Source organism: Myotis lucifugus, unplaced genomic scaffold (genome assembly GCF_000147115.1).
Source record: "Myotis lucifugus unplaced genomic scaffold, Myoluc2.0 scaffold_14, whole genome shotgun sequence".
Classification (NCBI taxonomy): domain Eukaryota; kingdom Metazoa; phylum Chordata; class Mammalia; order Chiroptera; family Vespertilionidae; genus Myotis; species Myotis lucifugus.
In genome coordinates this window covers 9,702,897-9,714,882 of record NW_005871062.1, presented here as the reverse complement: position 1 = coordinate 9,714,882, position 11,986 = coordinate 9,702,897, and positions in this window count along the sequence as shown.

Below are 11,986 nucleotides of genomic sequence, written 5' to 3'. Positions count from 1 at the left end.
GGGGTCAGTGCCCTCTGTGGTTTCAGTCATCCACTGGGGGTCTTGGAATGTATCCCCTGTGGATAAAGGGGGGACCACTGTGTAATCAGTAGATTACAGAGTATACATAGAGGTAGATTAGATGCATCAATCTCCTTGAGCAGAAATTACATATAAAATGGTGCTAACACCTATGCTACTTTAAACTACTTTATACAAACCAAGATGGCGGCATAGGTAAACACCGGAGATTGCTGCCTCGCACAACCACTTCAAAAATACAACTAAAAGACGGAACAGACATCATCCAGAACCACAGGAAGGCTGGCTGAGTGGAAATTCTACAACTAGAAGGAAAGAGAAAAGCATACCGAGACTTAGAGGAGGTGCGGTGCGGAAGTAAAATACAGAGGTACGGAGGCGCTTGCGGAGAGGGTTCGCGGCTGAGGACACGGTTGTCTTTTTCAATCGGGAGGGAGTCTCAAGCTCTGAGCTCCAGTTCCAGGCGAGTCTCTGGGGACCCAGACTCATACGGGAGAAACTGGACTGTCTGGCATCGGTCGGAACTCGAGGGCAGCTTTCTTTCGGGGGTGCTTGCAGCGATTGCCGGGACACTGAGAAGCAGGGCCTCTGAGGGCAGGACTGAGAGCAGCCATAACTGCTCGCTCTGCCCTGTTGATCCTCTGGGATCCACGGAGGCTTTTGCATATGAAAGGCCTGGCCCTTTGCAATCTGATAATTACCTAACAAACTGCAGCTGGCCCAAGGCCCCAGGGCAACTTGCATTGCGTCACAGCTGGCTCCTGCTGGATAGCCTCAGGCAGAGGCTAGATTAGCACCTCCTTAGAGATCCAGGAGCCAGTGTGCCTGGTGGTCAGAGTGGACCATCCAGATTGCAGCTCCTCGGATTCATAAAGGACACACTCAGGGGGCGGACTCAGTGAGCACCAAAGCCCCATTGAAGCAAGTCTTGCCCCATAAGGTGTCTCCAGCACATAAGTTCTCCCACTGCAGACACAGCTGATTCTCACAGCCAATTGGCCTGGAGGTCAATCCCTCCCAGTGATACCTACAACAATCAAGGCTTAACTACAACAAGACTGTGCACAAAGCCCACAAGGGAGTGCACCAAGAGTGTCTACCTCAGGTAATTGGGAGGCTGAGCCACTGGGCCCTATAGGACACTTAGTACAGAAAGCCACTCTAACGACACAGCAAAGCATAAAAAAATGCGGAGACAAAGAAACAGGACACAAATGACAGAAATGGAGGAAAGCAAACTACTGGATATAGAGTTCAAAACCACACTTTTAAGGTTTTTCAAGAATTTTCTAGAAACCGCTGATAAACTTAATGAGACCCTCAAGAAATCTAATGAGACCCTCGAGGTTGTGATAAAGGACCAATTAGAAATTAAGCATACACTGACTGAAATAAAGAATATTATACAGACTCCCAACAGAAGACTAGAGGATCGCAAGAATCAAGTCAAAGATTTGAAATACGAAGAAGCAAAACACACCCAACCGGAAAAGCAAAATGAAAAGAGAATCCAAAAATACGAAGATAGGATAAGGAGCCTCTGGGACAGCTTCAAGCGTACCAACATCCGAATTATAGGGGTGCCAGAAGAAGAGAGAGAGCAAGATATTGAAAACCTATTTGAAGAAATAATGACAGAAAACTTCCCCTACCTGATGTAAGAAATAGACTTACAAGTCCAGGAAGCGCAGAGAACCCCAAACAAAAGGAATCCAAAGAGGACCACACCAAGACACATCATCATTAAAATGCCAAGAGCAAAAGACAAAGAGAGAATCTTAAAAGCAGCAAGAGAAAGACAGTCAGTTACCTACAAGGGAGTACCCATACGACTGTCAGCTGATTTCTCAACAGAAACTTTGCAGGCCAGAAGGGAGTGGCAAGAAATATTCAAAGTGATGAATACCAAGAACCTACAACCAAGATTACTTTACCCAGCAAAGCTATCATTCAGAATTGAAGGTCAGATAAAGAGCTTCACAGATAAGAAAAAGCTAAAGGAGTTCATCACCACTAAACCAATATTATATGAAATGCTGAAAGGTATCCTTTAAGAAGAGGAAGAAGAAGAAAATGGTAAAGATACAAACTATGAACAACAAATACACATCTATCAACAAGTAAATCTAAAAATCAAGTGAATAAATAATCTGATGAACAGAATGAACTGGTGATTGTAATAGAATCAGGGGCATAGAAAGGGAGTGGACTGACTATTCTTAGGAGGGAAAGGGGTGTGGGGGATGCAGGAAGAGACTGAACAAAAATCGTGCACCTATGGATGAGGACAGTGTGTGTGTGTGGGGGGGGGTGAGGGCGGAGGGTGGGGTGGGAAACGGGTGGAGGGGAGCTATGGAGGGAAAAAGAGGAACAACTGTAATAATCTGAACAATAAAGATTTAATTTAAAAAAATAAAATAAAATAAACTACTTTGTAAATTGTGAAGTAAGTACAAGATTGTTCACAAAGTATTCTAGGACCAGATTTGTTCCCAATTATCATTTCTGGAACTTAAATAGCTGAAACTCCAAAGAGCACAATTATATAAAGAAGATATTTTAGCACAACAGGCATGGGTTATAATGTGGGACATAAAAAATAACAAGAAACAGCCCTAGCCCATTGGCTTAGTGAATAGAGTGTTGGCCTGAGACTGAAGAGTACCAGATTCAATCCCAGTCAAGGGTACGTACCTTGGTTGCAGGTTCGATCCCTGGTTGGGGTGTGAGCAGGAGGCAACCAATTGATGTGATTACATCGATGTTTTTCTCTGTGTGTCTCTCCCCCTCCCTTCTACTCGCTCTAAAAAAAAAGATTCAATGGAAAAATATCCTTGGGTGAGGATTAACAATAACAAAAAAATAACAAGAAACAGATATGTGTTAAATGTATTTATTGTAGAAGTTTTAAACTTTTGAACCACAACCCACAGTAAGAAATACAATTTTCATAGTGTCCCATTATATACCCACATACAGCAAGTTTCCTGAAACAATATATTTAAGTTCACCACATGGGACATACTATTTTCTATTCTGTTCTATTTTATCTCATTTATTAAATCATGGTCATGACCCACTAAATCAATTTCACGGTCCATTAATGGGTTGCAACTGCAGTTTGAAAAATATTTTCTTAAAAACCCTTTTCTGTCATTAGAGTCTATTAAAGACTGCATTTTCTATCATCCTTTTGAATCTATCAAATGTTTGTTTACCTTAAAATGGAAAAAGCATATTACACAATATAGGAATGGGAACACATTTGTTTTTGCTTCTTAGTTCACACACTGAATGCCATTATTTTTAATGCTTACTCTTTATCTTAAAAATATCAGAAAGCATCATGCAATAATTTTAAAAGTACATAAATTTTTTTAGCTGTGTTTGTGTCTTCTTTAAATAATTTTCTTAATAGCTTTATTGGGGGGTAAAATTGACATACCATTTTATTTTTTTATTTTTTTTTATATTTTATTGATTTTTTACAGAAAGGAAGGGAGAGAGATAGAGAGTTAGAAACATCGATGAGAGAGAAACATCGACCAGCTGCCTCCTGCACATCTCCCACTGGGGATGTGCCCGCAACCCAGGTACATGCCCTTGACCGGAATCGAACCCGGGACCTCTCAGTCCGCAGGCCGACGCTCTATCCACTGAGCCAAACCAGTTTCGGCGACATACCATTTTAAATTGCATGTATTTAAAGTATACAATTGGGTATGTTTTGACATAAGTGTACCCCCATAAACTCATCACAGAAATCAAGATAATGAACACATGGAGCACCCCAAAAGCTTCTTCGGGTCCTTTGTTTTTCCTCTCTGCTTCCATCCCCTTTACCTGGCCACCATTGTATGTTTTCTGTCATAGTGCATTAGTTTTTATTTCCTAGTATTTTATATATATGGAGTCATAGAGCATACACTCTTTTATCGGGCTTTTTTTCACTCAATGTAATTACTTTGAGATTCATCAATGATGCAGTGCGTATCAACAGTACATTCCTTTTTATTGCTAAGGAGTATTCCCATTGTATGGATTTACCACTGTTTATTCATTCACTTATTGAGGGACATGTGTGTGTGTTTCATTTTGGGGCTATGACAAATCAAGCTGCTATGAACATGTGTGTACAAGTCTTCGTTTGGGCGTATGCTTTCATTCCCTCTGGGTAAATTACCTAGGAGTGAAATGACTATATCATCTGGTAGGTGTGTGTTTAACATCTTAAGAATCGCTGGCTATGTTTAATAGCTCCTGTTGAAGGAGATGCTACAACAAGAGTTCTTTTGAAAAGACTTACCAAGGTAGTCGTCTTCTCAGTGCCATACTTCTAGTTCCGCTTGCTCCATTAGATGGTATATCTGGAGTACCCCCTGCTTAGGAGACAATGACCTTTGTTCTGAAAATGTATGACATTATTATGTATTAAAACCCAAAGACTGAATTAAGAACTTTATGGCCCCAAACACTGAAAAAAATTCTCTCACCCAAATATTAAGTCAAAATCATTAAAACAATGCTGATTGTATAATATATAATGATGTTTGTTAAATTATTTTCCCCACAATAACAACTTCGATTTTTTAAAACAAATATATCAAATCTCTAGCTTTATCAACAATAAATATTCCAGGTGTTTCTTTTTTCTTGGAGCTCTAGGCACCTGGGTAGTCCTGAATAATTCACTTTATAAAATAGGTTCTAACAGGTTGCTTTTTCATTTGACTATTACTATCTTTACTACTACCTTAGGTCACCCTGCCAGGCCTGTGGAATATTCAGAGCATGGATCATACCTTTAAATGGACTTCTTTAATACTTACTGTAGTGTAACTTTTTAAACAATGACTATACATATCTCTCTAAAAATCAATCCGATTGTTTTAATACTTTTTGTGTAAGACTCCCAGTTAAATTATCTTTTTTTCTTACAAACAGACCAGCATAATAAGAGCATAGGTTCTAGAGACTTGCCTGTTTTTTTCATTGGTTTTGTAACTTCTAATCATTTAAGCCTTTTTGCATTTCACATTCCTCATCTTAAGATGGGGCTTAAAAATACCTACCTCAGATCATTGTGTGAGTTAAATGAGATATATATATAGAGAGAGCTCTTAGCCCAATGCTTGCCATATAGTACAAACAGGGAAACATCACTAACTCTAAAATATCAAAGCTAGAGCTTGCTATTGAAAGATACTGGTCTTAAGAATATTTTAAGATGACAAAGACAATAATGAAATACAAACACTGTCTGAGTTAGAAAACAGAATTTGAAAGTTAAATCTACCAATGTATTGAAATTATTAATGTCAGAAAAGGAGCTCTCATAGTAAAAGCAATGGATAGTAATTGAGGTGTCTTGAGTATGACAGAAGAGGATCAGTTAATGACATTGTGTTAATAATAGGACTCTTGACTGAATGTTAATATGATTCTATATCAATCTGGTTTAAGCCCCAAAAATGAGAGTCACAGGGAAAGGACTGATTGGTTTATGTAGTTGGGAGCTCCAGCGGAATAAGTAGCTTCAGACATCAGTGAAATTAGGTTCTCAGTTACTGTTGTCAGAAATCCGTCTTCTTTTCTTTATCTCTTGGGTCTGTTTTCCTATATCCTATGTCCTACCTATGGACAAAGTTGACAGCTCTCTGCTTACATTATGCAGAGTATCCTGATTAAACAAATGTACTCCCCCGCCCCCACCTCCAATAGTTGTAGCAAACATCCTGGGGATGACTTGGCTAACTCTCATTGATTGGCCTGGGTCATGTGTCTGTCATTTCACTAATCATATGACCGAGGAGGTAAATTGGCCAGCCTGGTGCCATGGTCACTCTTGCAGCCCAAGATTCAACTGGGACTGCACCATCTTAACCACTTGAACTGAAAATTGGGGGGAGACAATTTCCCAAATGGAAAAGATGCAGGGGCAGGCTAAAAAAAAAAAGGCAGATGTCCACTATTCCCATGTTTTGATCTTCCAATTATGTTGCCTGCACTCTGAGGCTAAAGTGGAAATGCCAAGTTATATCTATAAAAAGAAGGGAAATTAAAACAGGATCAGAAGAATAGAAGTTAGATGGCTAAGTTTTCATTTTCTATGACCTTTCAGAAAGTAGGACAAATTCTATGTGAATGAGTAAAATAATGTATAAAGTTTCCTTTTATTCTTTCAATATGTAAGGGCCTTTATAAACTCAAGATATTCATTTTAGTCTCCCAAATGTTTGGTTTATGGTATCTTGCCAGAATTTGTATATTATGGAGTGGTGTGTGTCAGGGATGTTAAATATTTTATTAATTGAGAAATCCATTTGCTTTTGATTTGTTTCAGTGCATTTTCATTATCGATCAGAGAAGAATTCTTGTAGCCCTCATTTTTAGTCATCCTTTTGACAGGGATAATACATTAAAATGTCATTAAGTTATTAAGATTTATTCTGAAAAAGCATATAAAATCTCAAAGCAATTGCTTTTCTCCAGCTGACTGTCTGTTTTATTATCCTTTGATAAAAAATATTGAAGACTTCAAATCCACTTAACTCATGATATCCTTCAAAGTTTGCCATAATTGTGCTACCTTTAGAGTTTTATTTTATCATGAAGATAAATGTAGTATTTATCAACATAAGACTTGTATCTTTTTAAAAGTTAATGGATATGTATTTAGCATACATTTTTATTTATAGTCTACCTTTTCAAAAAGGATTTGAAGTGCTTATCATGAAGTATATATGCAATAAGGTTAACAAAAAGTAAATCAAACCCAAAACAAGAATAAAAAGCAAATATACTAAATACACCACAAAAGCTAAAATATAGTATGTATAGGTATAAGTAGATAGTCTGACTTGAGCATAATGCTCTAAGTTTCCCAGAAGCAGGGACAAAACAGTGGCAATTCAATTGATTACACTGTTGTCATCTAAAAGGTGGATGCCTAATAATCCTTCAAGAACAAAAGTCTTTTCTAAAGTGAATTCTTCCTATGATTTCCATATATGTGAGACATCATGCAGAATAATGGACAACACAAAAGCAATATGACTGCTCCCTACAATTATTCTTGGTAAAAGCAAACTATAACATTAAAATGTAACTCAATGATAGTGATTCTGCTAAGGGGGTCTCTAGGCTAATGATATTTAGGTAGCATGTAGCTTTCTGATGACCTATCTTTCTGATACAAGGATAGATTTTAGTGATGCTTATAAGAATGTTTTTCCTTAGATGTTTCTTAAAAATCACTTTCTCAGATAGGCATCTGGGAGCTGGGCAGCAACAACAACAGAAAATTGAAGTAATAGTCTGCTGAGGTCTTTAAGTATTGAAATTTGAAGATTGAAATCATTGACTAAAGATATGCTTTGAAAACAAGGAAAGTTGGGGTTAATATTCTCATATGGAAGTAGAAAATTCTCTGACTAGTGTTCCCACCTTGTAGACAGATTGTTTTCCATATTAGTTAATATCATTATATACATACTACATCTTTACATAAAAATTATCTTTCTTTTTATTTATTTTATTTTTATAAAGAGAGTTTTTAGTCATATAGTTTAACTTCCTGAGGATTTTTCCTCTCCTCTGCTTTACAGCCTCATAGAGTATGCCCCAAACTCCCAAAGGAAAATGATTTGAATAAGCTTTTGGGGGAAAGATGTGTCACTAATATATATTTTAAAATTTTCCTGCAAAGATATAGTCAGGCTATATTACAAGCAAAATAAAGATGTTGTATTCTTTTCTGTGTTTTTTATTCTTGGATCTGTACAGTTGCAATTTCTCTTGTTGAGAGAGTAGAAGGACCCATGGTATTTGAATAACAGCAATAAAATAAAAACTGCTACCAGTATCATTTACTGAGCATCTTCTATATGCAAGTATTGTGCTAGACCAGCCGTGGGCAAACTACGGCCCATGGGCCAGATCCGGCCCGTTTGAAATGAATAAAACTAAAAAAAAAAAAAAAAGACCGTACCCTTTTATGTAATGATGTTTACTTTGAATTTATATTAGTTCACACAAACACTCCATCCATGCTTTTGTTCCGGCCCTCCGGTCCAGTTTAAGAACCCATTGTGGCCCTCGAGTCAAAAAGTTTGCCCACCCCTGTGCTAGACTCTTTACATGTGTTATTTTATTTAACTTCCACACAATAGGCAGAGCCTATTATTATCCTCATTTTAATAATGAGAAAATGAAACCCAGGTTTCTCTGAATTTACATAACTAACTGATAAGTGGTAGCATCAGGATTTGAACCCAAATCTTTACTGGCTTTTCACTACTACACAGTGTTGCTTGTGAAGGAAATCTGAATCTTTATGCATTGGCATTTGAGGTCATTATATTATTTCTTTATCCTGGTATTTCTGACAAAATTGGTCACAGTGTCATAATACTTTGGACTTCTCTTAGACTCTGACTTAAATGTTATTTTTCTTAAAAAAAACAAAAACTAAATTTTCTAAAATAAAAATCCAACCTAGACTAGCTCATATTTTTATAGCAGAAAAATTGTACTTTGACTTCTATTCTTAGGATCTTTTTCTAATAATGAGTCTTTAATATCCTGTTGGGAATGAGACCAGAATCATCTTCCAGTCATTATTAAAAGTTGAACCAAATCCTTTGGATCTTAAAAGAACTACTCACCTTGATAGTGACTTTATAGTCTTCACACTTGCCTGCCCAATGCTGAAATACAAAATTACTTGTGATGATGAGACTTGGCTTCATATCTCTCGAATTGCTGTGTCCCCAGTAGCCACCAGCCACATGGGACTATTTATTTTTAAATTTAACTTAATTCAAATTAAATATAATTTAAAACTCAGTTCCTAAACACATTTCAAATGCTAAGTAGCCACATGTGGCTACTGTGTTCGACAGGGCAAATTATAGAACATTTCCATCACCGCAGGAAGTTTCCCAGCAGTGTTGCTCTTCAATGTACATTTCTCATGGCCCCCTCTCCCTGCCTTCCTTCTGTCCCTAAAACAACAATGGCTTCCTCCAACAATCTCTACAGATTTTGTCATTTGGAGAGACAACTTATCTTCTCAATGACTTCCCATGGTATTTGACATGGAGAAAGTTTTGTTGGCCCAGTTGATATTTCTGTGGTACAGGAAAGCATGCTAACCAGACTGAGTTCAGCTTATTAAAATGGCAAGTCCATAGAGCCAGCTAGTTTTTATTTGCCAGGTTACATAGTGAGCCAACATCTTAGGTGGCAGTTATTAGAAGAATTTATAGACTGTTTTGTTGAATTGCTTCAGAGACTACCCTGATTCCTGGTGGACTTATTCCTAATGATGTTGCCATCAAACCTTACAGCAACTGTAAGTCTCTATAACAGACTGGCCATTTTATTGACATGTTCCACAAAGTGGCTGCTGCCTTCTATGAGTTAGTCTGTATTTTGAAAGAAAACATTTTTTTGTAAATCTGATTCTTTTAGCGTATTCTGGTTGGTTTTGATTTCTGTTCAAAGAAAAAGAGATGTATTTTCTTGTCTTTTCATTCGTGGGTTCTAAAATAATCTGGGGACATGGACATGTTGATATAGTCCAACGTGGTGCACTCAGCCTATGAAGAATATACCAGCACTGTATTGGTCTTGAGCACTCCCACATCACCTGGGTAAATTTCTTTGGTCTACGTTTTCCATAGTGATATTTCACAATAAGCTCCTGTGGAAATTTGGTGAATATGTTACTTACCAATAATATTCTGTTGCTTTAGTATATAGAACAGCACACTGAACATCTTTGTGTGCAAAAGAATCCTGGAAGTTTTCTTTTTCCAAATGAGCTAAGCAGTGCAGTATTTACTTGTGTCAGGTTTGAACTCACCATAAGAAAAAGGCAAATGCTTTTCTTCTCTCAGCTGTTCAAATAATCTGACTGGGAGAAGAGATCTCTGTTCAGAACGTTCCTGGTCACTGGACACTTCATAACTGAGGCCTTATATTAACCACTATTGTTCCAGATTCAAGGACTTAAGGCCATTTCCCAAGTTCAAAGAAGTTGTGATCAGTATTAGTAAAGTATTGGTAGTTGTGAAGCAAAGTGATGGGATACAGGGGCAGTAAATTATATTAATCTCCACTTTTGTGTAACTTTGAACTTTTTTAAATAGTAGAGAAATGCCACAAGTTATTTGTGTTTGTACTATTGAGTTGTATGAGCTCCTTATATATTTTGGAAATTAACCCCGTATCAGATACATGGTTTGAAAATATTTTATCCCATTTTGTATTGCTCTTTTCATTCTGTTGATTGTTTCCTTTGCTGTTCAGAAGCTCTTTACTTTGATGTAGTCCCACTTGTATATTTTTGTTTTTGTTGATGTGCTTTTGGTGTTATATCCAGGCAATCATTGCTAAGTCCAGTGTGAAAGGTGGGCAAAGAACTTAAATTGATGTTTCTCCAAAGAAGACATACAGATGGCCAACAGGTATATGAGAAAATGCCCAACATCATTATCAGGAAAATACAAATCAAAACTATGAGATATCACCGCATGCTTCTTAGGTTGGCTATTATTAAAAGATAAAATATAAGTAAGTGTCAGCAAAGTTGTGGAGAAATTGGAACCCTTGTTGGCAAGGTTGGTGGGAATATAAATGGTGCAGCAGCTATGGAAAACAGTATAGAGGTTCCTCATAAAATTGAGAATATAACTACCATATGACCCAGCTATCTCACTTCTGGGGATATGTTCAAAAGAATTGAATTCAGTATCTTGAAGAGATCTCTATACTCCTATGTTCATTGCAGCATTATACAATAAGTAAGACATGGAAATAACCCAAATGTAAATGACAGATGAATGGATAAAGAAAATGTGGGATATACATACAAAGGAGTATGATTCAGCCTTAAAAAAGAAGGAAATCCTGCCATTTATGACAACATGGATGAACCTAGAAGACATTATGTTAAGTGAAATAAGCCAGTCACAAAAAAGGCAAATACTGCATGATTCCACTTATATGAGCAATCCTGCAGCCAAACTAATAGAAACCGAGAATACAATAGTGGTTGCCAGGGGCTGAGGGAAGAGGAAATAGGGAGTTGTTATTTAATGGGTGTTGAGTTTCAGTTATGCTAGATGAATAAGTTCTAGAGATAGGCTGTAAACATAGTGCCTGTAGTTAAGAATGCAATATTATATTGTGTACTTCAAAATTTGCTAAGAGGGTAGAGCTCAGGTTAAGTGTTCTTATCACAAACACCAAAACCAAAAACAACCAAAAAACCCACAAAGGAACACACAGAAACTCTTAGAGATATTGGACATGTGTACTACGTTGACTATGGTAATAGTATCACAGATGTTTGTATATCTCCAAACTCATCAAATTGTACACATTAATTATGTACAGTTCTTTGTATATCAATTATACTTTAATAAAGGTGTTAAAGTTTATTTTAATTTTTAAAAATGTTGTGAGCTCTTTGGGTAAATTTAATACAGTTGTTTTTGCTGTTCATAAGAAGGCTTCTTACTAAAATTAACATTTGCTCTAAGATTCATTAGGGGCTCTTTGGGAGGAATGTCAGAAGTTTAATAAACCAATGAGGAAATTTTCTACTTTATTTAAAGGTAGTAATAAGTGACTCTTCCACACTCACTTTTGATGCATCACAAGGTCAGCAAGATGATACTGTTCTACAAAACAATTACATTTATGTAATATCACCTTACATATTTTTATTTCCTTAATCACTAGGTTATTTCCCTATTATTTTGCTTTGACAAGTCTTGGTGTGCAGGGCAAGCATGTCCCTTGGTTATCAGTTTTGGAAACTATTTCCCTGACTTTTATTATTATTTTTAAAATCACATCACATCATACACATTGCTGAACAGCAAGAAAAGCGTTAAAGAAAATTGCTCTAATAAAAGACTGTCATTTCTCTAGATGCTTTTTGGTAGCATTGACT